The sequence below is a fragment of the Lepus europaeus genome, chromosome 2 (genome assembly GCF_033115175.1).
Source record: "Lepus europaeus isolate LE1 chromosome 2, mLepTim1.pri, whole genome shotgun sequence".
Lineage (NCBI taxonomy): Eukaryota > Metazoa > Chordata > Mammalia > Lagomorpha > Leporidae > Lepus > Lepus europaeus.
This window is the reverse complement of record NC_084828.1, coordinates 166,032,726-166,059,361: the sequence shown is the minus strand read 5'-3', so window position 1 is coordinate 166,059,361 and position 26,636 is coordinate 166,032,726. Positions and strand designations below refer to the sequence as shown.

Genomic DNA, 26,636 nt, shown 5'->3' with positions numbered 1-26,636 from the left:
TTTTTAGCATGTCACATTTGGGAGGATCATGGGCTCTAAAGGCAAATTTCAAAAAGATCCCAGTTGCTCTCACATACCAGGAGGAATAGACTGTCTTCTATCTTAGTCTGTTTTCTATTGCTATGGCAAAATGCTTGATGCTGGGTTCTTTATATGAAAACAGGTTTATTTCATTCATAGTTCTGGAGGTCTCAGAGTGTGGTAAAAGCTTCTGTTCGGCTCTGGTGAAAGCCTTGTGCTGAATATTAGCACAATAGCTGGAGCACACGCTGGAAGAGGTCAAAGACAGGGAGGGACTGGTCTTGTTCCTTTGAATAAAAACCCATGCTGGCAGGAACTAATCAGGATCCTCTGAGGACTATATTAACCCTTTCAAGAGCTATGCCCCTGCAGCAATCCAATCACTTCCCACCTGGCTCTGCTTCTTAAAATTACCACCACCTCCCAACATCACCACACTGAGGTCAAGGTTTCCAAACATGGTCCTGGAAGACACACTTACATTGTATCCATCGTCTTACGGATTCTTCCTAACTGATAAACTGTGTATTAATAAGTTAAGTATATGTCTCCAACTTCCACCATGAGGCTCCAAGCAATGGTCTCAATATGACATATCTATATTTACACAATAAAAAACCATTTTCATACTTTCTTGAAACACCTGTGATTATGACTCTTTGTATTTAAGCACAGATCATACCCCATACTATTTAAGCACAGATCAGTCTCACAGTTTATGCATGTTCATTGGGCCAAGAATGTCTAAGTCAGGCATGAATACAGTCAACATTTTATGACGCAGTAATGTTCCTCCAGGAAAGACAAGACCAGCCATTCTTCACTGTGGCATAAACAAAAAGGGAGCTATTTACTGAAGCTAATCATTTCCTAACAAATGCGCTGTGCTTGATTAATTTTTCTTTTTATTTTTTGTATTTAATTGTGCCTTAAGAGTCCATTACAGATCTATTCACATCATAATAAACTCTTCATTATCATATGCATTATTTTGCCCAGCTGGGTTACAATATCATCTCGAGTAAAAAATTCAAGAATTTTTTTATGTTTTAATAAGTCCTTTGGCCCTTCACTGCTTTATATATCTTACTTATACTATACCAATCAGGGGAGATACTAAGCTCAATTTATCTTTTTAATTTGTATTCCCATAAGTTCCTAATGTGAGCTCCTAAATCCAAGCAAATTTGAGAAATGGAAATTTCTAGGATGTTCTCTGTTTTAATGTTACTCAATTAGTCAATTTTTTTTCCTTTCCTTCTCTCCACTCATAACTTCCTTTGCTTGAATCGGTTTGCTTATCTCCAGGATCACTTACTATCTTTTTTTAGCTCAATTAGTGGCTTCTTCTTTCTTAGGATGACCAGTGCTACATCAATCATAGCACGTCCCACTGTAAGGTACAGCACATATTAAATTCTGAGAGCTACTTGAAAACACAAAACATTCTTTCCTTATTTGATCATTACATAGAACACAGTATAAAATAAGTGTTCATTAAAAGCTACTAAATGGACAATGATGAGGCCATACATTTTAATAAATAATCACCTTACATTGAGAATACTGAAAGCTGACTTTTTTTCCATAAGTTCCATAACATAAAATCTATTAGGAAAGCTGTGTTTCTTTTCCCTCATGCTATTGCTTCATATTAAGAATATTTACAAATATAGGAAGAGTCCACCCACAGCCTAAAACTGGAAATTACTGTTTGTTCATCAAAGAATAGATAAATATAGTGAGTTTATTACCATAATGGAATACCATACTGGTACCATGATGAGCTACCACTGAAAGCACCAGTGTGGATGAATCCCCAAGTAATGTAGAGAAAAAGATGCCAGATGGATAAAAGTATATTTGATGGTTTCTTTTTCTTATTTTTATTTTTATATTTTTATTTAGTAAATATAAATTTCCAAAGTACAGTTTATGTATTACAATGGCTTTCCACCCCCCTATAATTTCCCTCCCACTCGCACCCCTCCCATCTCCCGCTCCCTCTCCCATTCCATTCACATCAAGATTTATTTTCAATTATCTTTATATACAGAAGATCGATTCAGTGTATATTAAGTAAAGATTGCATCAGTTTGCACCCACACAGAAACACAAAGTGTAAAATACTGTTTCAGTATTAGTTATAGCATTAATTCACATTGGACAACACATTAAGGACAGATCCCACATGAGACATAAGTACACAGTGACTCCTGTTGTTGACTCAACAATTTGACACTCTTGTTTATGGCGTCAGTAATCTGCCTAGGCTCTAGTCATGAGTTGCCAAGGCTATGGAAGCCTTTTGAGTTCGCCAACTTCGATCTTATTCTAACAGGGTCATAGTCAAAGTGGAAGTTCTCTCCTCCTTTCAGAGAAAGGTACCTCCTTCTTTGATGGCCCCGTTCTTTCCACTGGGATCTCACTCACAGAGATCTTTCATTTAGGTCTTCTTTTTTTTTTCATAGAGTGTTTTGGCTTTCCATGCCTAAAATACTCTCATGGGCTCTTCAGCCAGATCCGAATGCCTTAAGGACTGATTCTGAGGCCAGAGTGCTATTTAGGACATCTGTCATTCTATGAGTCTGCTGTGTATCCCACTTCCCATGATGGATTGTTCTCTCCCTTTTTGATTCTATCAGTTAGTATTAGCAGACACTAGTCTTGTTTATGTGATCCCTTTGACTCTTAGATCTATCAGTGTGATCAATTGTGAACTGAAATTGATCACATGGACTAGTGCGATGGCATTGGTACATGCCACCTTGATGGAATTGTATTGGAATCCCCTGGCACGTTTCTAAAACTCCACCATTTGGGGCAAGACTGTTTGAGCATGTCCCAAATTGCACAAATGATGGTTTCGTTTCTATAAAGTAACATGTTAGTAGTCAGGAAACTGGTTTCCCATGGCGTGGAGTCAGTAATTAGAAGGGACATGAGGAGATTTGCTGGTCATGTTCTGTCCCATGACTTGACTGCCAGTTGCATACATGTGTTCAGTTTGTGGAAATGCATCAAGCTACACAATAATGATTGGTGTACTTTTCTATTTGGTATTTTTCAATAAAACAGTGAGAAAACACTATGATTGGTGGCAGAGGCTAACAAAAATAATTTTCGAATGAAGAGGAACCACATGAACAGGAAGAAGAAAAACATCATTCTCCCAGGGAATCTTACTACATTGTCTATAAAGTATGCAAAAATACTAATTTAGAAACATTTGACACAGGCTGTATAAGAGAAAATATACAAATAAAAGTACAAATCAGTGTTGAAAATAAACTGTCAGTGAACAAACTAGATTATATTTTATGAGTCTTTTAGCCAAATCAGAATATAGTAATTAGCAAAGAAACAACTGAGTTCCTTTGATATAAAATTAATTACAGCAATGAAAATAGTAGTTTGGATAGCATATGTCCCATCAGTCAATACATGTATTTATTTCTTGTTTATAAGCCTAATTCCACTGCTAGGGGGGGTGCCCCTCAAAGCAACATGAGTCTTCCCAATTGGATTATCATGTGTTCCACTGTGTGTGGTTAAATACATGTAATATACAATGGAATTCACACATCTACAACCAACTGATCTTTGACAAAGGAGCTAAACTCAATCTCTAGAGAAAGGATTCTCTCTTTAAAAAATGGTACTGGGCAGACTTGATATCCATGTGCAGAAGGATGGAAATAGACCCGTAACTTACACCTTACAGAAAAATCCACTCACAATAGATCAAAGAATTAACTCTGTGACCTGATACCATCAAATTTCTAGAGAGCATTTGGGAAATGCTTTAATACATTGGCATAGGCAAAGACTTCTTGGAAAATACCCAGAAGCACAGGCAATCAGAGCCAAAATTGACAAATGAGATTACATCAAGCTGAGAAGCTTCTGCACCACAAAAAGAAACACTCAGCAAAGTGAAGAGACAAATGACAGAATGGGAGAAAATATTTCCAAACTATGCAACTGATATAGGGGTAACATCTAGAATCTACAATGAGCTCAATAAATCCAATAACAACAAAACAAACAACCTAGTGAAGAAATGGGCAAAAGACTTGAACAGGCATTTTTCAAGAGAGGAAATTCAAATGGCCAACAGACACATGAAAAAATGCTCAGGATCACTAGCCATTAGGGAAATGCAAATCAAAATCACTGTGAGGTTTCACTTCACCCTAGTTAGAATGGCCCTCATAAAGAAATCAACAAACAACAAATGCTGGTGAGGATATGGGGAAAAAGGTACTCTAATCCACTGTTGGTGGAATGTAAACTGGTGCAACCACTGTGGAAGACAGTATCAAGATACCTCAAATACCTGAATATAGACCTACCATATGACCCAGCAATCTCTGGGAATTTATCCAAACAAAGACAGCATATGAAAGAATTATTTATACCCCCATGCTCATTGCAGCAAAATCCACAGTAGTTAAGACACGGAATCAATACAGATGTCCATAAACTGTTGACTGGACAAAGAAATTATGTTATATAGACACTATGGGGTACTACTCAGCTGTAAAAAAAAATGAAATCCTGTCTTTTGCAACAAGATGGACATAACTGGAAATCATTATACTTAGTGAAATAAGCCAGCCCCAAAATGACAGATATCATATGTTCCCCTTGATCTGAGGTACGTAATAGAGTATCTTAAATGTAATGTATTGGAGTGAAATAGACATTTGAAGATTTGATTATTGTTTATAGCCCTTGTCTCTTCAGTTGAGGAACAGTATTTTTTTCTCTTCATACTATTTGTTGAACTCTTCTATTTAGTGTAGGGTTAACTATACAATCCTTAAGTACACTGAAAATATACCTTTGGAAAAATTAAGAGTGGGAATGTGACAGGGAGGAGGAGGAAGTATTGGAGCACGGGCGGAAGAGAAGGTGAGGGGGAAGTGTCACTATGTTCCTAAATCTGCATGTGTGAAATACATGAAACTTATATAACTTAAATAAAATTTTGATAAATGAAGACATTCAGACACACACACAACCAATACCAGATCATCTGGGTGGGTCCCAGTCTCTGCTCCACTTCCAATTTCAGTTTTCCTGTGAATTTGCACCCTGGGAAGTGGTTAAGTGATGGCCTAAGTACTTGGGACCCTACAACTCACATGGAAGCACCCAGATTAAGCTGTTTAAAATTAGAATTGATTCATATCCGAATAATATCTTGTTTTTATTTATTTGTTTATTTATTTATTTATTTATTTATTTATTGACAGGCAGAGTGGATAGTGAGAGAGAGAGAGACAGAGAGAAAGGTCTTCCTTTTTGCCATTGGTTCACCCTCCAATGGCCGCTGCAGCCGGCGCACCATGCTGATCCGAAGGCAGGAGCCAGGTGCTTCTCCTGGTCTCCCATGCGGGTGCAGGGCCCAAGCACTTGGGCCATCCTCCACTGCACTCCTGGGCCACAGCAGAGAGCTGGCCTGGAAGAGGGGCAACCAGGACAGAATCCGGCACCCCGACTGGGACTAGAACCCGTTGTGCCAGTGCCGCAAGGTGGAGGATTAGCCTGTTGAGCCATGGCGCCAGCCAAATAATATCTTGTTTTTATGTGTGTTATAACTTAGTATTTTTTGAATATTTAATTATGATTGAAATTAAGTATTATCACTATATTAACTATACTTTATTTCAATAATACATTAAAATATATAATCTATAAGAATTCTTATTATGCAATACATGATTATTAGATATGACATTATATATACTAATTATGTTGATGGCATATGAATACATGTTTCCATGTGTGTGAATATTAAATATGTGAAAGATTATTTATAATATATGTAATAGTTTTTAAAAGATCTTAAATAAGCACACATCACAGAGGTTATGAAATACTTCATTGCTGTAGCTGAGGAATACCTTGCTTGCCTCTATCCAACTCTGTCTCTTGTGCTTTGCTCCACACACAATGTCTTTCTTGTATTATGCACTAAAAGACTCCCTGCTTTTTTCTATTCATTTATCACATGCATACCATATACTAAGGTATTTAAAAAGTTCACAGTATAATTGGAATTACAAGATAAGTTCATTTTGGGGTAAAAAATTTTCAAATCCATAAAGCATTTTATAATAGGCATTGCCATGAACATTTTGAAGATCCTTCATACTAGCTTTGTTATGCAAATGAACTGTAGGTTATATATTTTACTGAAACTTGTTTTTTAACTTAACATTTTAAATCATGAATTCAACCATGATGCTGAGATAATTCTGTTATTTACACTGAGTTACAGGATTCAATTAAACAAATAGTTCACAATGTATTTATTTTTTAAAAAGATTATTTATTTACTTGAGAGGCAGAGTTACAGACAGATAGGAGTGACACACACACACACACACACAGAGACCTTCCATACATCAGTTAACTCCCCATATGGCCACAACAGGAGAGCTAAGCTGATCCAAAGCCAGGAGTCAGGAGCCTCTTCCAGGTCTCCTCTGTGGGCAGGAGTCCAAGCATCTGTGCCATCTTCTACTGTTTTCTCAGGCCAACAGCAGGGAGCTGGATCAGAAATGGAGCAGCTGGGACTTGAACTGGCACCCATATGGGACACACTGGAGACAGATGTTTAACCTACTATGCCACATCGCCGGCTCCCACATTGTATTTATTATATCTCTTTGTAAGATTCTGTTATGTCATTGCTCTTTGTAAGATTGCTAAGTTACATGGATTAATAAAGATTGCGTTAATGAAAGCTAATGAGCAAATATAGATCAGACATTTCAAGGCATGGTTCCCTGCTATTTACAAGGACATCAAAGTATTTTATTTAGTCATTAAATAGTTCCAATACATTGTCTGATTTTTGCTGTTTAGTTCCACTATCTATAATTCAGAATGCTTTGAAGGAGTATCATGTGTGTGCACATTTGCTTGTGTTTGTGTGTATGTGTTTGTGTCTCAGTCTACAACACAAAGAAAATAGCAACTGAAAACTACATTATCCAGAAAGTGGTCTTGTTTCCAAACAATTGTTCCTTATTAGGTCCTATCTATATGATTTTGGTCAACTAAAGGCAGTTTACACTGGGTCTGGAGAAGACTCATCTAGCTTAGAAAACCAATTTTGTGTGAAATAAAATAGTTTCAAAAAGCTTAAAAATAATACAAATAATAAATACTTAATCTAAAAGTAAAACTATGGTTTCCAGTGTTATTATCACAGAAATTAAATTAGGGGATGGAGTGAATGTTTGTCTTTTTTTAAAGTTTTATTTATTTACTTGAAAGTCAGAGTTACACAGAGAGAGAAGGGGAGGCAGAGAGAGCAAGGTCTTCCATCTGCTGGTTCACTCCCCCGATGGCCGCAACAGCCGGGGCTACGCCAATCTGAATCCAGGAGCCAGGAGCTTCTTCCAGGTCTCTCATGCAGGTGCAGGGGCCCAAGAACTTTGGTCATTTTCTACTGCTTTCCCAGGCCACAACAGAGAGCAGGATCAGAAGTGGAGCAGCCAGGACTCAAATCTGTGCCTATATGGGATGCCAATACTGCAGGCGGTGGCTTTCCCTGCCACGCCACAGCGCCAGCCAAAATGTTTGTCTTAAATTATTTCTCAAACATTACGTAATATATTGTACAAATTTCCATATTGTGGAACTCACAAACCAAAGTCCTACAAAGTTATTGTATTTCACGAAGTACTCGGGATCAGCCACTCCAGTGATTGCCAAGTAAGTCAATGCCACACATTGTTTTTCTAAGTGTAATGTCTACATTCAAAGCTGGGTCTTCCTGGCAGTAACATATGGGTTTTGTCTGTGGTTACTCAAACAAGATGGACTTCCATCTGACCACAAGCCTTCTGGGGGATCTGCCACCACAAAAGTCAGAGGACAAGTAGATCGTCTGGTCCACCCTTCCTTTCTGCAGGATGGAAAACTTCAAAAGCATGAACAATGTAGCATGTAAACTCCTGGCAGACCCTTATGTTCACTTCAAAACCATAAAATCAACAAAAAAACAACCACAATTAGCGGGATCTTTTATGACCCTGGAGTCACGTCCACTGTCATGTATGTTTCTGTGTTCTACATTGATGAGACCACATTAGCGTAGAGAAAGCAAAGAACTAAATGCCAATTGCATTCCTTGAGAAGTTCAGCTTTAGTTAAGAGGCAACGAGTTCAAAGATTACTTAGTCCTGCACCCTGAAGGAAATTTGAATAGTTGCTCGGCTCTCCCAGGTTTTTTTTTTTTTTTTGGGGGGGGGGGTGGTTTATTCTCAAGCTCTAAGGATTTACAAACAAGGGCATTTCGTTTTTAAAAAGGGACGGGACAATACTGGCGGCCTGAGAGGGGGGGTCTGTGGGCTCGGCCACACCACCCCAGGCTCTTGCCTGCCCAGTCTACCCTCTGTCTGGTCCAGAGGGGTGGCTGGTGACCGAGGGGGAGGTCTTGGGGGAGGCAGGGAGGTAGGAGAGACTCCCCCAGGGCTCCCAGGTAACACTGAAGGGGAAGGACCGGGCACACACACACACACAACAGAAAATAAAGTTAAATAAAAATTAAACCAGGCAGCCCAGCCTTTGCCTGAGCTGTCCCCCAGGCCCCAGCCCCAGTGACCTCCTAGATACCAGCAAAGACCATGTGCATATTTTTGTGCATATTTCTGTGCATATTTTTAGAAAGTGTAATACTGCTACCTGCAACAGAGGTGACATATTTGATTTATGATTTATGACCTTGCTATTTAATGAGTGTCCTACAGAGCAACAGCATACCCATCAGCTTGGGCTGAGACCCCACCCTAGACCTACTGCATCAAAACCTACATTTTAGCAAGATCGTCAGGAAACCCATTGTTTAATGATACATGCATGCACACACAACCACATATAAAAGTCACAAAATTCCATGCATATTTGTTGACTAGGAGGTAGAAGAAATTAATTTTGTATTGATTTAAAAAAAAAAAACTTGATAAAGCTGCATTTACCAAAGCTATCGTGGTTAAAAGGTACATTTGAACTTAGCGTGAGGCTTTTGTTCTCTTTACTGTTTTGAAAGATTTTGTAAAGCTTCCTGCTGACATGTTTACAAAGTCTATAACTAAAACATGCAGGCGCTTCATAGTATGCCAAAATTGGAGCAAAAGGCACTCGGGCTCATCTGGGATATTCTGTAAAACATGCAAGAAAAAGGAAAGCCTGACTTAGAGAATGTAAAAACTCTCTACAACTTTTCTTGGCTAAAATTCCCCCAAAGTGTTTGGTCCAATGATTTTAGTTTAGCTAGAATCTAGCAGACATGGGATACGTGTTATCAAGACTACACCAGCGCCTGTCTGATGTAAATTGAGATGCAGGGATACAGAGCCAGGTTTTACTGGCACCCTGTGTTGGTATCCACTAATACAATGGTAATGAAACAATTAAACAACATTCAAACTTCACAGAGAGTTAGAATTACAGGGTAATTATTACTAAATCAGAGAATAAGAGAAAAACAAGGCCAACCACGTCTGTATACAAACAGTGCCTAATTTGTGATTGTGTTGCGCTGTCTGTGTGGGTGCCTTGTGTCTGACGTGCTGTTCAGCCTCCTGCTTTCTCCGGTAGGTTTTACTGTTAAATTATGGCTAGAATTAACCAACATGCCAGTACACTATGGTATTAATCTCCCAAGTATTCAATCACTTAACAATAGCATCATTATTCTGGAGAACTCTGCTTGTTCAGTGTTTGTTCATGTTTTCAGATGTTTCATTAAGAGTAATTTTATTTCAAAAGAATTCAAAAGCTGTGCAAATGCATGATCTATTTTTTTAATATTTAATCTTCCAAAGGAAGCCAAAAAAAAAAAGATAATCAAACAATCGCTGGGTCTTTGAATTCAAGATGTGTTTTTTAAAAATGAAGGCATTCTGGAGAGTTCATAGAGAGGGCACTTGACAGTGCCTCCAGTGCGAAGCACAGGAGGCTGAACTCTGCTTTTGAGAGAGAAATCACCAACTTGCAGGTTGCTGCCTTGTCGGTTGCCATAATTCTGCTGCCGATGCAATCCTGTGTGTCTCTTGCTTGTTACATATCTGCAGACTTTAATTGGCATCGGTGTGCAGAAATGAGTGTCATCACTGTATCAGAAATGGCCTTCTCTTCAGACTACTGATTTTCATAGTTCGTTAAGAGCCTTTCTCAAGAGGCATTCATATTGAATTCTGACTTCCAGAATGACCACAAAGAAACAGCTCCAGGCAGTGAGTGAGATCCCGCAGTGGAGTCACGCTGGTGGCTGAATCATGTCCAGAAGTCGTGAGCCAGCTGTTTCCAGGGCCTGCTGCTTACACAGCTCTTTAGATGGCCCAGGGCAAACCAGAATGACCAACTCTTCTCTCCCAGTCCATGCCATCATCACATGCCCAGGCCCAAATGAGGATGGAATTTTAGAAAATACAAATCACACATGTAAGATACCCGTCAAGTGCTTTCAAAATTTGCATGGCTGAAAGAACATTTAGGGAAACTTAATTTTCAAAAGTCAATAATACAAATTTACTGCTTCAGAAAATAAATCCTCCTAATAGCAATGATTTTTGTCTCTGAAAACATCTTTTCTTTTCAAGACTTTAAACAAAGTATTCAATTAATGGGATTTTTCACCACATAGATGCCTCCACATAGAAATACGAAGCATGTGTTTCTAAAGTACTTCCAGGCTCCAGGGGTTCACCAGACATTCACAGGGAGAAATGTTTCAAAGAAAATGCACATTCCCCTCTACTTTGGTCCCAAATCACAAAGCCTTTAAAACAATAAATAGAGACCACCCAATAGGCGAGAGATAATAGAAGTGATTTTTCTGGAGGAACATATTAATTATTTATTATCAATTATTTAAGTTCTATTGGTTTCCATCTCTAAATACACACTTGTAAGTTAGAAAGCATTGTTGAAATGTATTGTCTAACTATTAATGCTCAAGTCTCACATTAGGATGCTGGCACAGTTAACCACAGTAAATTCAGTCAATGACATTTATGTCTTATATTCCTGTGACTTGTGCTGTGTATTTTCTGAGCATAGAGAAAAGAAGATCAGGTTCACATTTTGCATTCCATATCTTTCAAACTCTCTTTGTCATCTTCATCACTCCTAGAAGCCCTTGCACACTCTTTTAGAGAAATTAAATGAAGCTAGATCTAAATGAATCCATTTATCATTGATGAGTGTCTTATTTACTGTTCACTTATGTATTGTATAACCAGGTGTCTGGCACCCTCTATGTCCCAGTCTTTGTCCTTGGAATACAAAGGTGAGTTAGGCATGAGTCCTGTCCCCACAATGCTTCCTGACAAATGCAGGCACACAGACACAAAAGTACATCAGTGCAATCTGGTGTTGGTGGTGCCGAATGGCTGATGTAAGTAAACAGGCATGGGTGCATCTCTGCTGAAAGCTAGGAATGGCTGGGGTGAAGAGAGGTCTTCCCATGGAAGCCTGAGAAATGAACTTATTTAATAGCCATCAAGATAGGATGCTCATCAGTGCCCTTGTGATCCTTGACAATCACAGAGAACTCAATTCATCCAGCAAATGGTTTCTGATGTCTGTTGAATGCACTAAATGTTATAGAAGACATTGAGAGAGAGAGGACAGAGAGAGAGACAGAGATTTTAAGACACACCCTAGCTTTAAATTGTTTGTAGTCTAGCTGAGGAGGATGTAGGACTTGGACAATTCATTTGAAAGCCCTATTTGCTAACTTTAAAGGAGAGTTGAGGGACACTGGCAGACAAAGAAGGCACATAACCCTTAGTCTAACTTCTGTTATCTTGAGCAAGTGGCTATTTGCACAAACTTGAACCAAAATAAACACTTGTATCTGCCATTACCCACATTAGAAAGGGGTTTAGAAACCACCAATCACTGCTCACATCCCCATGGGATCTACCACATCCTACCCTCCCTGGCTGCAGCTGAAGACTTACTCATATCGTTTTCTTCATCTGCTTGTGCTTCTTTATAGTTTGGAAACCTCTAGAGCCCTGGGTAGTGGTCAGGCTGACTTTCCACTAAAATGTGGCCAATTTTCACACAAGCTATTGAAGCGCTGAAGGTTTCCAAGGAGAAAAAAAGACCACTAGAGATTGTGGCAGTCTCAAAAAGCCTTAAGGATGCGCTGTATAGAAATATTTTGTTGGTCAATGGGGCACCTGGGTGTCATGGAGATGTAGAGCAATGTCCACCACTCAAAAATAGATATGGCAACGGGATAACGCTCCTCTATTGTGTCTAAATTCCACAAGAGCGTTTAATGTAGTATGCAGTGTGAGGCCGGGTTAGGGAAGGGAGTAAACACAAGACAAATACAGGGTCCTCAGGGCCAACCACAGTGGATTTCTAACGAACAGGGTGTCCACTCCTCACAAGCTGCCTTGGACCTCTATTAAGTCTGCCAGTTGTCAGTACCACAGAGCTCCTTTCTTTTGAGTGAAGACTATTTCTAGTTTCGTACTGTTTTTGAACTATCCCTACATAGATAATTCTGAACTTTTGGTAACTTGAGCTGTGGCCCGGTGATCTTGTGTAACCAAGACCACTCACGTAGGAGATCCAGATTGAGTTCTGGGCCCCAGCTTCAGCTTAATCCAGTCCTGGCTGTTACACACATTTAGGAGTCAACCAGCACATAACTTTCATTCTCTTTCTGCCTCTCAAATAAATAAATTCTGAAAACATACAAATAAATAAATGTACTTTCCTTCAACAGCATTTTAGTAAGCCATGTCCGTCTCCTATTGTTAGACTTAAAAACCCATAAGGACATCATCGTATTTGTACTGTTGCTTCTTTATTTCCAAACCCTTAATATACCTACAGTTACATTATAAGCACTTAATAAAAATTTATGGAATGAATGATTGAGTTGTGTACCTGAAAATAGCTGTAGCTATCTGAAAAATAGGTTTAGTTTTTCAATTTCAGGGCTAGTTTTCTAATGTCATTTTGTGTTTGTAAGCAAAAGCAATAACTAAAGAGAACTAATTGGCAAAATCCATCCTCCCAGGTTATGGAGTTATCATTCTCAACAACCCAGCTGTGGCAGTACTATATGAATATACATTTTGGCACACATTAAAAATAGCTTTATTGATTCTGTAAAAATGAAAATGAGAAGCGGAAATAATGTACTTGTGATGTCCTTGCTAAGGGCTGCAAAATATCTAGGAAAGCATACTGAGTCCATGGCATTGTCCTATAATTACCATTTAGTAAGAAAGCAACAAAGGAAACAGGGCAAGGATTTCTAAGTCTGCAGGCAGGCAGACCCATACTGTTTGTTTTAGACTGTCCAGAATACTTAATAAATGGACAACAGAGGGGCCATTGCTGTGGCTCAGCGGCTTAATGGCCTGGCCTGAAGTGCCGACATCCCATATGGGAGCCAGTTCAAGACCCGGCTGATCCACTTCCGATCCAGCTCTCTGCTATGGCCTGGGAAAGCAGTGGAAGATGGCCCAAGTCCTTGGGCCCCTGCACCCATGTGGTAGACTTGGAAGAAGCTCCCAGCTTGGGGCTGGCACTGTGGCACAGTGGGTTAGCACCCTGGCCTGAAGCGCTGGCATCCCATATGGAAGCCGGTTCGATACCCAGCTGCTCCACTTTCGATCTAGCTCTCTGCTGTGGCCTGGGAAAGCAGTGGAAAATGGTCCAATTCCCTGGGCTCCTGCACCCATTTGGGAGACTTGGAGGAAGTTCCTGGCTCCAGATCAGCGCAGCTCCAGCCGTCACGGCCAATTTTGGAGTGAACCAGCAGATGGAAGACCTCATTCTCTCTCTCTCTCTCTCTCTCTCTCTCTCTCTCTCTCTGCCTCTCCTCTCTCTGTGCAACTCTGACTTTCAAATAAATAAATAAATAAATCTTTAAAAATAAATAAATAAATAGACAACAGAATGAGTATGATACTCCAACCAACTAGGAGGTGATATGTGATAGGTAAAAGACAAGAAAATAACCGGTGATTCATCCTTAAATATTTGGAATTGACAATAGCAGATGAATAGATGGCATGGATTGGAGACAGACTCTCCCCAAAATAGGCATGCATTCTGATGCTGAAGTTAACACCAGTGTGAAAGGGTATGCAGAGAAATGGTGAGAACTTAACAAATGGAGCCACATCTGTGGAAACAAATGAACAGTGGTGACTAAGGACTAAGAGAGAATCTTCCCTGAGTGTAATTCTTTATATTTTAGCATGCAGTCAAATCCCTCAGTCTCATGATAGACTATCATTCTGTGTTATAGAGAATGAAACAGACTCAGAAAATGAAGCAACGTGCCCAGAGTGCACCAGGCAAAAAGGAACAAGTTTGAATTCAAAAGTTTACACTCTGCATGTTTAGTAGACTTCCTTTGGCTACACTCCAAAGCAGTAAAGGTTCACTAATATCTCACAGACTACAAAACCACCTCACATTTCTAAACAAAGAGGAGAAAGTTGAATCCTGTGCCATGCAGCAGTATTACCGAGATGGAGGTCTTCCCAATTTGTGTGTGTCAAAACTTCTTGTTACTGTTGACACTGGCGTAGTGCTGCACGTGATGTCAGCGCCCCAAATCAGAGTGCTGTTTCAAGTTCCATCTCCTCTGCTTCTGATTCAACTCAAATGAGCTTGGGAAGGCAGTGGAAGATGTCCCAAGTACTTGGGCCCCAGACACCAACGTGGGAGACAGGTGGATTTCCAGGCTCCTGCTTCCGCCTGGTGTAGCCCTGGCCATAGTGGTCATTCAAGGAAGTGAACCAGCAAATGGAAGATTCTTTCCCTCTTCCTCTCTCCCTATCTCCCTCTGTCCCTGTCTTTCCCCCCTTTCTTTCTGTCATCCTTTCAAATAAATGAATGTTTTCTAAAACTTCTTGTTACAGTTATTGTAGTTACCAGCTTTATGAATTGTGTGAAACTAACACCATCATTTTGTTATTGTTGTTTGCTTCACAAGAAAGTGTCTTGGAGGTCGGTGCCATGGCTCAACAGGTTAATCCTCTGCCTTGCGGTGCCGGCACACCGGGTTCTAGTCCCAGTTGGGGCGCCAGATTCTGTCCCGGTTGCCCCTCTTCCAGGCCAGCTCTCTGCTGTGGCCAGGGAGTGCAGTGGAGGATGTCCTAAGTGCCTGGGCCCTGCACCCCATGGGAGACCAGGAGAAGCACCTGGCTCCTGGCTTCGGATCAGTGTGGTGCGCCAGCCGCGGCGGCCACTGGAGGGTGACCCAACAGCAAAGGAAGACCTTTCTCTCTGTCTCTCTCTCTCTCTCACTGTCCACTCTGCCTGTCCAAAAAAAAAAAAAAGTGTCTCGGAGATGGGGACTATGGGATGGAAATGCTAGTGAATACCTGAAATGTTAAGGCCACATAGTTTTGGATTTTCAGGAAATAAGACAAAAGAGGAAACCAGTAGGCATGGTGTTAAGACATACATTTCTAAAAGGCAAGACAGCTTTGGAGGGTGGGAAAACTTCAAGGGTTTTATAACAGTGAATGTTCTCCAAAAACAACCTTCGAATGACTTTAAGATAAAAGGAGGTACACAAGAAAGGAGGAAGGGGACAAAAATGAATGCTTGGTAAAACTACAACAAAATTGAAACAGGATTTGGGATTTGAGTAGCAAATTAAGAAATGACAAATCAGAAACAAGGCTTGTGGACATTTTTGCATTCAGGTTTTCTGGTAAGGAAAATTAACTTTGGGCTAGTAAACTGAGACGGAACTGATGGGGAGCTCACAAAAGAGAAGGACCACTGAGTGTCAGTTCTTCCCAAAGTGAACCTATGGGAAGCTCAGGGCATAATGTTGGTACTCCAAATATTCATGAAAAAGTTGAAATATAGGATAAAATTTTTGTGCAAAAAATTTAAAATCCATGGTCTTTTTCATAATATATATTTTATGAACTATTAGAAGAACATCATTTGCATAGATTCCAAAATTTTTTGCACCAAAATAAACATCTTTTAATTCTTTTTGCATTAATTTTTGAAGGCCTCTCATATTAGGAAAGATGGTCAGACTCTCCATGAAGTCAACAAATATAAGTGAGTGACTCCTGGGAGTCCAGTATTCTCTGAGAGTCCTTCACTGGGAAGGGGTCCCTAATCCTAATCACCCACTCAAGCACCATTCCCAGGTCACCCATTGTCTCCAAAGAGGGCAGAGTGAGAAGAATTCATAAAATTTCTTCTCGTTTTTAGTTTGCTAATAAATATACAAAAGTTAAGCATTGCTAACTTATTTACTACCTAACGTAAGCATTGCCAAACTTCCTTACATAGATTGACATCTGTATCTTCACTCCACTCTTTTCCAAGCTGGTCAAGTGTCACCCACGGCAGTGAGACAAATCAACATCAGCAGAATGCAGGGGATTGTTAAAAGTGTAAGTCTCAGAACCCACCCCACACAATCAGAATCTGGAAAATGGGGCGGAGGAATCGCAACACAGCAAGTTGGTTTGTAGCGAAATCTTCTGCATGACTTTCAGAAAGTATTTATTTATGATTGTGAATTCTCCTGAAGCAACATGACAGTGATACTTTATTTTACTTTATTTTATCATTGTGACCCACATTAAGGAATGGATATGACTTAGGAAGTCGGTAGGCACGCAAACCAAACCAAACTGAACACATACCTTTCACAAACATTTCATGAAACATTATTTATGTTTACTATGTGTAAAACAGCATTTTGTTTTATTTTATTTTATTCTAAATTATTCACTACACTGATATTACCAACCACTGATTGAAATTGGTACATTGAGAAATTCTATTGTACTGCATATTTATGGAAAAGACTTTGGGATGGTGAACAGACATGTGCCAATGGTGTATTGATTTTATCTAGCCTAAAGAAAAGACTCAAGGTCACTGCCAATTACCTTGATACATCTGCAAGACTGTTAAGCTTAAAAAGAATGAACTCTGTTCTGAATGACAAGGTGTATTTTAATTCATTACAAGAAAATGAGAACAACAAGGGCTGAGTAATGGGGACATGAAATGCATCAGAAGGCGGGAAGTACATCTTAATAGAAGTGCTCAAGCCACACTAGTGGACAGCCTTGCACTGGATTTTAGATGTAAACTCAAAATTAGAAAATACTTTGGATCAGATGTATTTCAAGACATCGTCTAACAGTAAGATTCTGTGGTTCTCTCAGTTTGGAATCCCTGCTTCATATTAGTGCATTTATGATTTCAACTCTCTGTTGCACTTATTCGAGCGGCATCTCAGGTAGAAGTGTTTCAGGTTGGAAATCCTGCCCTTGGCAGTTTGCGCACTGCTGTGATTATTTCCTTCCCTTTGCCCACCCTCTGACGTCCTCATGGGCAGGATCTTTCCTTTAATCATTTTTTATTCCCTGCACCCGTCACAGAGGCATAAACATATGTGGCAATTAATAAGAATTTCTGAAATGAGAAGACTGAATATTTTTCATGATGATAAGCACCTACATCCAGGAAGCAGAAAACAGTTGATAAGAATATCATTTGTCTTTACAGCATCTTGAACAGATAGATAATAAAAACGCTATTCTTTATTTTTTAGTTGATTACTACAAACTTTTGCAATTGTTCAGCTGGTGGTAGGACAAAAAGAGAATACAAATCAAGTATGCAAATTCCAGCCAAGCTCTGCCTGATGACATGTTAACTTCCCATAGCATTTCATGACGCAGTACACTGTAGGAATGTATGAAGTTTTTTAAACCAAGCCAATTAATCCTGTTGATTGTTTTTTGTAATGATAATTAAGAAAAGATGATAATTAAGTTTATCAATGAACTCTGGAAAGTTATTGCACATAACACAGTGTCCATAATATATGTTTCAATGCAAACAAAAACTTGCTGGTTCTGACCCACTCGTCCTAGTAGAAAGTACCCTAGAGACAACTCACTTATTCCGAAGTAGCAGAGTTGAAATGAGGTCTCCCAATGTGCTACATTATTTAATCCCCGACACAGGCTCCCTCACATCATAATCTAATAGGCAAATGTATTCATTTCAGAGAAAGGTTTTACATAAAGTGAACAAAACAAGACATAGCCCTAAATGTGCATGAGAAGTTGTGTAATGGAACAGGCAAAGCTGAAGTCTGATACTCATATTAATCATGCTCCCATCTGAGCACTCAAAATGACATCTGCAATTTGTAATACTCAACATATATATATTGAAAAATGATTTAGCTAATAGCTATTTCTTCTTCCATTTATTCCATCAAGCTTGTTAGTAGGTCACTGACATCATTTCTAATTTAAATAGTTAACCATGAGTCACCAGGAACCACGTGTATATACATATACCATATACAAATAAATTCATGTTTATCTCTGGCTGTATATCCATTTTTAGTACTATCCTTTCATCAAAACTCTTCAATAGCCTATGTGCCTGTCATTATGCTATTTCAATTTATACTGGAAAATATAGAGGGTAGATGTAGTCCTTGTCTGCAAGGAGATTGCAGTCTGGGTGTTGGCGTGGAGGCCACTAATTTAAAGATGTAATTATAAAGTACTATGGATGGGCCGGCGCCGTGGCTCAACAGGCTAATCCTCCACCTTGCGGCGCCGGCACACTGGGTTCTAGTCCCGGTCGGGGCACCGATCCTGTCCCAGTTGCCCCTCTTCCAGGCCAGCTCTCTGCTGTGGCCAGGGAGTGCAGTGGAGGATGGCCCAAGTGTTTGGGCTCTGCACCCCATGGGAGACCAGGAGAAGCACCTGGCTCCTGCCATCGGATCAGCGCGGTGCGCCGGCCGCAGCACGCCTACCGCGGCGGCCATTGGAGGGTGAACCAATGGCAAAAGGAAGACCTTTCTCTCTGTCTCTCTCTCACTGTCCACTCTGCCTGTCAAAAATAAAATAAAAAAAAAGTACTATGGATGAATTCTATGCAGACTAAACACAGGTTCCCACTAAGAAATTTTAAAAAGGCACCTGATCTAATCTGGGAGAGGTCAGGAAGGGCTTACAGCAGAACTGGCATGTAGGTTGATACCTCAGCAAGTAAGTAGTAGCTACCTAAGCTGGAGGATGGAGAGGTAGGTCAGGTGCTGTAGGCAAGAGATAGCAGAGCCATCATAAGGACTTGAGGTAAATTTCTTAATGGTAAATGGAAAGTGCAAAGTGAGAAATGGTAAGAGATGAGATTGAAACAGGAAGTGTGGAATCTCCCTGATCTTATGGGATCTTTCTAAGACGGGAGGACTGTGGGAACCCTTGGAGGGCTGGGGGCTAAGAAGTGACATTCTGTGGCTGACACAGCTGTAATGTGGGCAATAGACTGAAGGGCCTCTATTGGAGATAAGCAGAACATTCCAGAAACTTCTGCAGTAGTAGATAGGTGGTACCTGAAGAAGGCAGCTGTACGGAGAGTGAAGAACAAACTCAGGAGAATCCTAGATATAGACATGATGAGACCTGGCACCTGAATGACTGTGGCTGTGGTTAAAGAGAAAGGAGTCAACGCCATCTGCCAGATCACTGACCCAATGACCAAACCTAACTCTATGTAAGTCACGCCATATGTTCCACACACACTGACATCTTTGCAGGCTGATGACGTGTGGCTCTGTGCATGCACTGTGCTGTCTCATTCATACTTATGCTCATGCTTTTCCCTGTGCCTCACCATAAGTAACCTTTCCTCCAAGGACCATCTCAAAAGACATCTTTCCCATCTTCTCAGTCTGATTACATCATTATCACAGGATTATATTCCAAAACACTGTGTGAAAGTTATGTGTGTACTGATTTAATTCTTGTATTGTCAATACTCATGCCTCTCTATGTACTTCTCAAATCACTTACACACATAAAACACTTGATTATTTAATTAAACATATTTACTTATAGAGGAGAGATTTTTACTTTCTTGTTTCTTCATGTATTTATGTATGCCCACATGTTTCAATAATAACTTAGAAGTATAATACCAATGTTTACCAACAGATTATTAATATAGAAAATAATCTACTACTGTGAAGTTGGTCATTAATTTCCTAAGAGTTTCAATGAATACATCTTTCTGATTTTATCCATAATCCCACAAAGAATGAATAAGGAGATGTACATAATACATACAGTGGTATTTGATAGAATGGATAACTTGCAGAGGAAATTTCCTCTGAATGAATTGTCATCAATAATACATGCATAACCATATTCTACTCTGAGTCAAGTTCATGGATGCTATCGCAAATCCATTGTGCAGATATTAGTGCTTAGGATGTGCCTTTATGCACACTAAACTTCATTTTTTCATATAATATTGCATGAGGTTCTATATTGTAGTAGTAAATTATAAGGAGATGGAATATCTTCTGAAAAACATGCTTTGAAATTGTGTCTGGTGGACTAGGGAGAGAGCTTACTGCTCTAGTTGAGAGGAAGATAGTTTTTAAAAAAGTTAAGAGAGTGCAATCTCAGAGAGAGAAGAGCTAGGGAGAAAATTCCAGAGGAAACTCCATGCAAATTAGAGGGGCTCTGTGGACCTATCTGGAGGGTGTGGATGCACACAACTGAGGACCCCATCAGCTGACAGCCTCAGTACCAGCTTTAAAGAGTGAAGAATTAACAGACTGAAGCAGCCCAAGCCACTGGCGATAAAGCTGCAGGAAGAGCTGGCATGAATCCAGCTTGGATCCTTGTGGGAGTCTACCTACCAACTTAGAGGGAAAAAAAGCAGGGACACATTTGTCTCTCCCAGACCACTCAGCACCAATGTCCTGTAACTAGCCGAGAGAGGTCAGGTGCTATTTTAAACATATGTAAGAGCTGTGCCAGCTGTGTCCACACGTCCAGTAACCAGCCTAGAGACGATGCCTGAGTCTAGCTGGAAGAATTGACTGGGGACTGGGTGCTTGTGACTGTGGGAGCCTTATGTGCTGGGACTGTGAAAACACTGTGACTGTGTGAGAGCTCATAGGGTGTGGCTGGGACTTTGGGAAATCACTGTGGGCTGCTCCACACACTTGGGGCTCCCTGATTCCCTGGTTAGGGTCATTGCAGTGAGATCCTTTGTGTGGTTCTTGTGGCAGCATGGATGAATATTGTACTCACTGAAGCTAGTGCCCAGGCATTGGTCTTCTTTAGGAGAGGAGGTGAGCAGGAGAATATGCCAACAGAGCAGAGCATACCTCCTCTCTGATAAAAAAAAAAAAAGAGGACATTTACATGCCCAACTTGGTGTCACCTTGGACACTTCCCTCCCCCTGGAGCACTGAACAGAGCTCCCTGGCCATACCCAGCACACACCTTTTGGGTATTCACTGAAAGAGAAGATACTCCACTAAGCCACAGAAGCATAGTTCAAAGATAAAAGCCATCATGGGAAAAAATAAAATTATTTCCACTAATGCCTAATAATAAATGCAGCAATCCAAGAAAAAAGAATAAGGAAGACAAAGTGTAACCCCCAAAGAACACAACAGTTCAGTAGTAGAATGTGAAGAAGAAATTGAAAAAAATACCAGAAATGGAATTCAAGCAATTGATCACAGGACTACTTAGAAGTAATCAGAAGGAAATCCATGAACTAAAGATATCTGCGTATGAAACGAATGACAAATTTTCCTATGAAATTGAGATTTTAAAGAGAAATCAAAACAGAATGTTGAAAATGAAGAACTCAGTAGATCAAATAAAAATGCAAGGGAAAGCCTTTACAAGAGTCTTGATGAGGCAGAAGAATGAGCATCCGAGTTAGAAGACAAATCTCTGGAAATTTCAGTCAGACCAAAAACAAAAACAAAAAAAAATTAGAAAACTAAAAAAACTTTTTGGATACTTATGGAATATTATCAAACAACCCAACATACAGGTCTTAGGAGTTCCTGAAAGTGTGGAAAGGGAGAATGGATTATAAGGCCTTCTTAGTGAAATAATTGTAGAAAACACCCCCAATTTGGGGAAAGAATGGGACATCCAAATACAGGAAGCACATAGAACTCCTAACAGACATGATCAAAAAATATCTTCACCATGACACATTGTGTTCAAACTCTCTACAGTAAAACACAAATAAATGATTCTAAAATATGTGCAAGAGAAATGCCAGATTACTTTCAGAGAAAATACAATTACACTCACAGATAATTTCTCATCAGAAACTCCACAATCTAGGAGAGAATGGAGAGACATAGTCTAAGACTTAAGAGAAAAGAACTGTCAATCCAAAATACTGTACCCTGTAAAGATCTCATTTATGCATGAAGGTGAAATAAAGACCTTCCATAACAAACAGAAATTGAAATAATTTGTCACTACTCATCCAGCCTTACAAAAGATGCTTAAGGATGTGCTACACACAGAAACACAGAAAGAAGGTCAGAACTATTAAAGAAGGTGAAAGCAAAAAATCTCCCAGTAAAAGCACAAAGAAAATTCAAAGTAAACAATAGAAATATTTATGGAATAATGCCAAGGCCAAGTTGTTATTTATCCAGAGTCACCTTGAATGTAAATGGCCTCAACTCTCTGGTTAAAAGATATAGACTGGCTGAATGGATTAAAAAAAAAATCCATCTATTTGCTGCCTATGAGAAACATAATCTCACCAACAAAGAGACACACATATTTTAAGTGAAAGGATGAGAAAGATATCCCATGCTAAGAGAAATAAAAAAGAGCTAGTGTAGCCATCTTAATTTCTGAAAAAAAAAATAGAGTTTAACACAAAAACTGTTAAAAAGGACACTATGTAATGATTAAGGGATCAATTCAACAGGAAGATGTGTCTATTATAAACATATATGCACCTAATTACAGAGTACCTGGCTTTTTAAAAGAAACGTTAATGGATCTAAAGTAAGACATGGATTCCAATACAATAGTACTGGGGGACTTCAACACCCCACTTTCAGCAATGGATAGATCAACCAGACAAAAAATTCAACAAGGAAACAACAGAGTTAATCAACATGGACCTAATGTATATCTACAGAACTTTTCATCCTATAGCTGCAGAATATACATTCTTCTCACCACTGCATGGAACTGTTTCAAGGATAGATCACATGCTATGCCATAACGCAAGTCTCAGCAAATTAAAAAAAAAAATCAAAATCATACCATGCATCTTCTCTGACCACGATGGAATTAAGCTGGAAATCAACAACTCAAGAATCTCTATAACATACGCAAATACATGAAGACTGAACAACATGTTCCTGAATGAACAGTGGGTCAACTGAAGAAATCAAAAGAGATATAAAAAATTTCTGGAAATGAATGAACATGACAATACAACATATCAAAATTTATGAGATACAAAAAAGGCTGTATTAAGAGGAAAGTCCATAGCAAATGGTACGTATATCAAGAAATTAGAAATGCACCAAATAAATGAGCTATCAATGCAACCCAAGGGCCTAGAAAAATAACGGCAAATCAAACCCAAAACTAGTAGGACAAAATAATTAAAATTAGAGAATAAACAAAATTGAAACAAAAAAAATTACAAAAGATCAGCAAAATAAGGAGCTGGGTATTTGAAAATAAAAAACAAAATTGACACACCATTAGCCCAACTAACCAAAAAAAGAGGGAGAAGACTCAAATCAATAAAATGAGATGAAAAAGGAAATGTAACAACAGACACCACAGAAATAAAAAGAATCATCAGAAATTATGACAAAGAGCTGTATGCCGGCAAATAGGGACACCTAGAAGAAAGGTGTAGATATCTGGACACATAAAACCTACCTAAACATAAAACCTAAGCCATGAAGACTTAGAAAACCTAAACAGACCAATTGAATCAGTAATAAAGCCCCTCCCAACAACAAATAAAGAAAGCCCAGGATGGATGGTTTCACTGCTGAATTCTACCAGACATTTAAAGAAAAACTAACTCCAATTCTTCTCAAGCTATTCAAAAACAATTGAAAGGAGGAAACTGCATCCCAAACTCCAGCATCTCTTAATTCATAAATCTGAAAAAGATACAACAGAGAAAGAGAACTACAGGCCAATTTCATTGATGAACATAGTCATTAAAATCCTCAATAAAATAATAGTTAATTGTATCCAACAATTCATCAGAAAGATCATTCACCCAGAGCAAGTGGGATTTATCCTTGGTATGCAGGGATGGTTCAACATTCGCAAATCAAATCAATGTGATCACATTAATAAAGAACAAAAACCATATGGTTATCTCAACAGATGCAGAGGAAACATCTGATAAAATATGACACCCTTTCATGATGAAAACTCTAAGCAAATTGGGTATAGAAGAACATTACTAAACACAATCCAGACAATTTATGACAAACCCATGGCCAGCATTCTAGAATGGGGAAAAGCTGGAAGCATTCCACGTAGATCCAGAACTAGACAAGGATGCCTGATCTCACCATTGCAATTAAATACATCACTGGACGTTTTATCCAAAGCCATTATGCAAGAAAAAGAAATCAAAGGGATACAAATTTGGAAGTAGGAAATCAAAATATCACTATTTGCAGATGACATGATTCTATATTTAGGGGAACCAAAAGACTCCACCAAGAGACTATTGGAACTCATAAAAGCGTTTGGTACAGTGGCAGGATATAAAATCAACACACAAAAACCTTTGTATACATGGACAATTCCATGGCTGAGAAAGAACTTCTAAGATCAACCTCATTAAAAATAGCTACCAAAAAAAAAAATACCATGGTATAAATTAACCAAAGATGTCAAAGATCTCTATGACAAGAATTATAAAACATGAAAGAAAGAAATAGAAGATACAAAAAATGGAAAAATCTTCCATGTTCGTGGGTTGGAAGAATCAGTATGATCAAAATGTCCATACTATCAAAAGATATTTACAGATTAAATGCGATACCAATCAAAATACCAACATTCTTCTCAGATACAGAAAAATTGATGCTGAAATTCATATGGAGGCACAGCAGACCTCGAATAGCTAAAGAAATCTTGTACAACAACAACAAAAAAAAGCTGGAAGCATCACAATACCAGATTTCAAGACGTACTACAGGGCAGTTATAATCAAAACAGCCTGGTGTTGGTACAAAAATAGATGGATGAATAGACCAATGGAACAGAATAGAAACATTAGAAATCAACTCAAACATCTACAACCAACTTATATTTGACAAAGGAGCTAAAAATCAAGGACGATCTCTTCAACAGATAGCGCTGGGAAAAATGGATCTCTGCATACAGAGTATGGAGCAAAACTCCTCCATTACACCTTACACAAAAATCTACTCAAAATGGATTTAAGTCCTAAATCCATGACCCAATACTATGAAGTAATTAGACAACATTGGGGAAACCCTGCAAGATATTGGCACTGACAAAGAGTTCTTGGAAAAGACCCAAAGGCACAGGCAATCAAAGCCAAAATTGACAAATGGGATTACAGCAAATTGAGAATCTTCTACATTGCAGAGGTAACACTCAGTAAAGTGAAGAGAGAATCCACAGAATGGGAGAAATTATTTGCAAACAATACAACTGATAAAGAATTAATAACCAGAATGTGTAAAGAGATCAAGAAACTCAACGACAAAACAACCCAATTAAGAATTGGACCAAGGACTTAAACAGACATTTTTCAAAAGAAGAAATCCAAATGGCCAACAGACACATGAAAAAAATGCTTGGGATCACTAGCCACCAGGGAAATGCAAATCAAAACCACAATGAGGTTTCACCTCACCCCATTTAGAATGGCTTACACACAGAAATCATCAAGCAACAAATGCTGGCAAGGATGTGGGGGGAAAGGTACCCTAATCCACTGTTGGTGGGAATGTAAACTAGCACAGCCACAGTGGAACACAGTATGGAAATATGTTAGAAATCTGAATATAGACCTACCATACGACCCAGCTATGCCACTCTTGGGAATTTACCCAAGGGAAATGAAATCAGCATATGAAAGAGTTATATTTACCTCCATCTGTACTGAAGCCCAATTCACAATAGCTAAGACATGGAATTAACCCAAATGCCCATCAACTGAAGCCTGGATAAAGAAATTATGGGATACGTACACCATGGAATACTACATAGCAATAAAAAAAAAATCTTGTTTGCAACAAAATGGATGAAACTGGAAAACATCATACTTAGTGAAATAAGCCAGTCTCAAAGGGATAGACAGCATAGGTTCTCCTTGATATTTGATAACTAATAGAGCACCTAAAAGGTAATCTATAGAAGTGAAATTGACACTTTGAGATTCAACGACTTTGAAAAGTCCTTGAAGGGTCTGTGCCATGGTTCACTTGGTTAATCCTCTGCCTGTGGCGCCGGCACCCCATATGGGTGCCGGGTTCTAGTCCTGGTTGCTCCTCTTCCAGTCCAGCTCTCTGTTGTGACCTGGGAGGACAGTGGAGGATGGCCCAAGTGCTTGGGCCCCTGCACCCACATGGGAGACCAGGAGGAAGCATCTGGCTCCTGGCTTTGGATTGGTGCAGAGCACTGGCAGTAGCGTCCATTTGGGGGGTGAACCAACAGAAGGAAGACCTTTCTCTCTGTCTCTCTCTCATTGTGTATAACTCTACCTGCAAAATAAATAAATAA

General features: G+C 39.2%; 1 protein-coding gene across 18 annotated transcripts in view; it reads right to left on the bottom strand.

Moving 5' to 3' along the window:
- Positions 1-26,636, bottom strand: part of RBMS3 (RNA binding motif single stranded interacting protein 3) — a 1,606,934-nt gene that overhangs the window by 570,935 nt on the left and 1,009,363 nt on the right. The gene's annotated exons all lie outside the window — the stretch shown is intronic.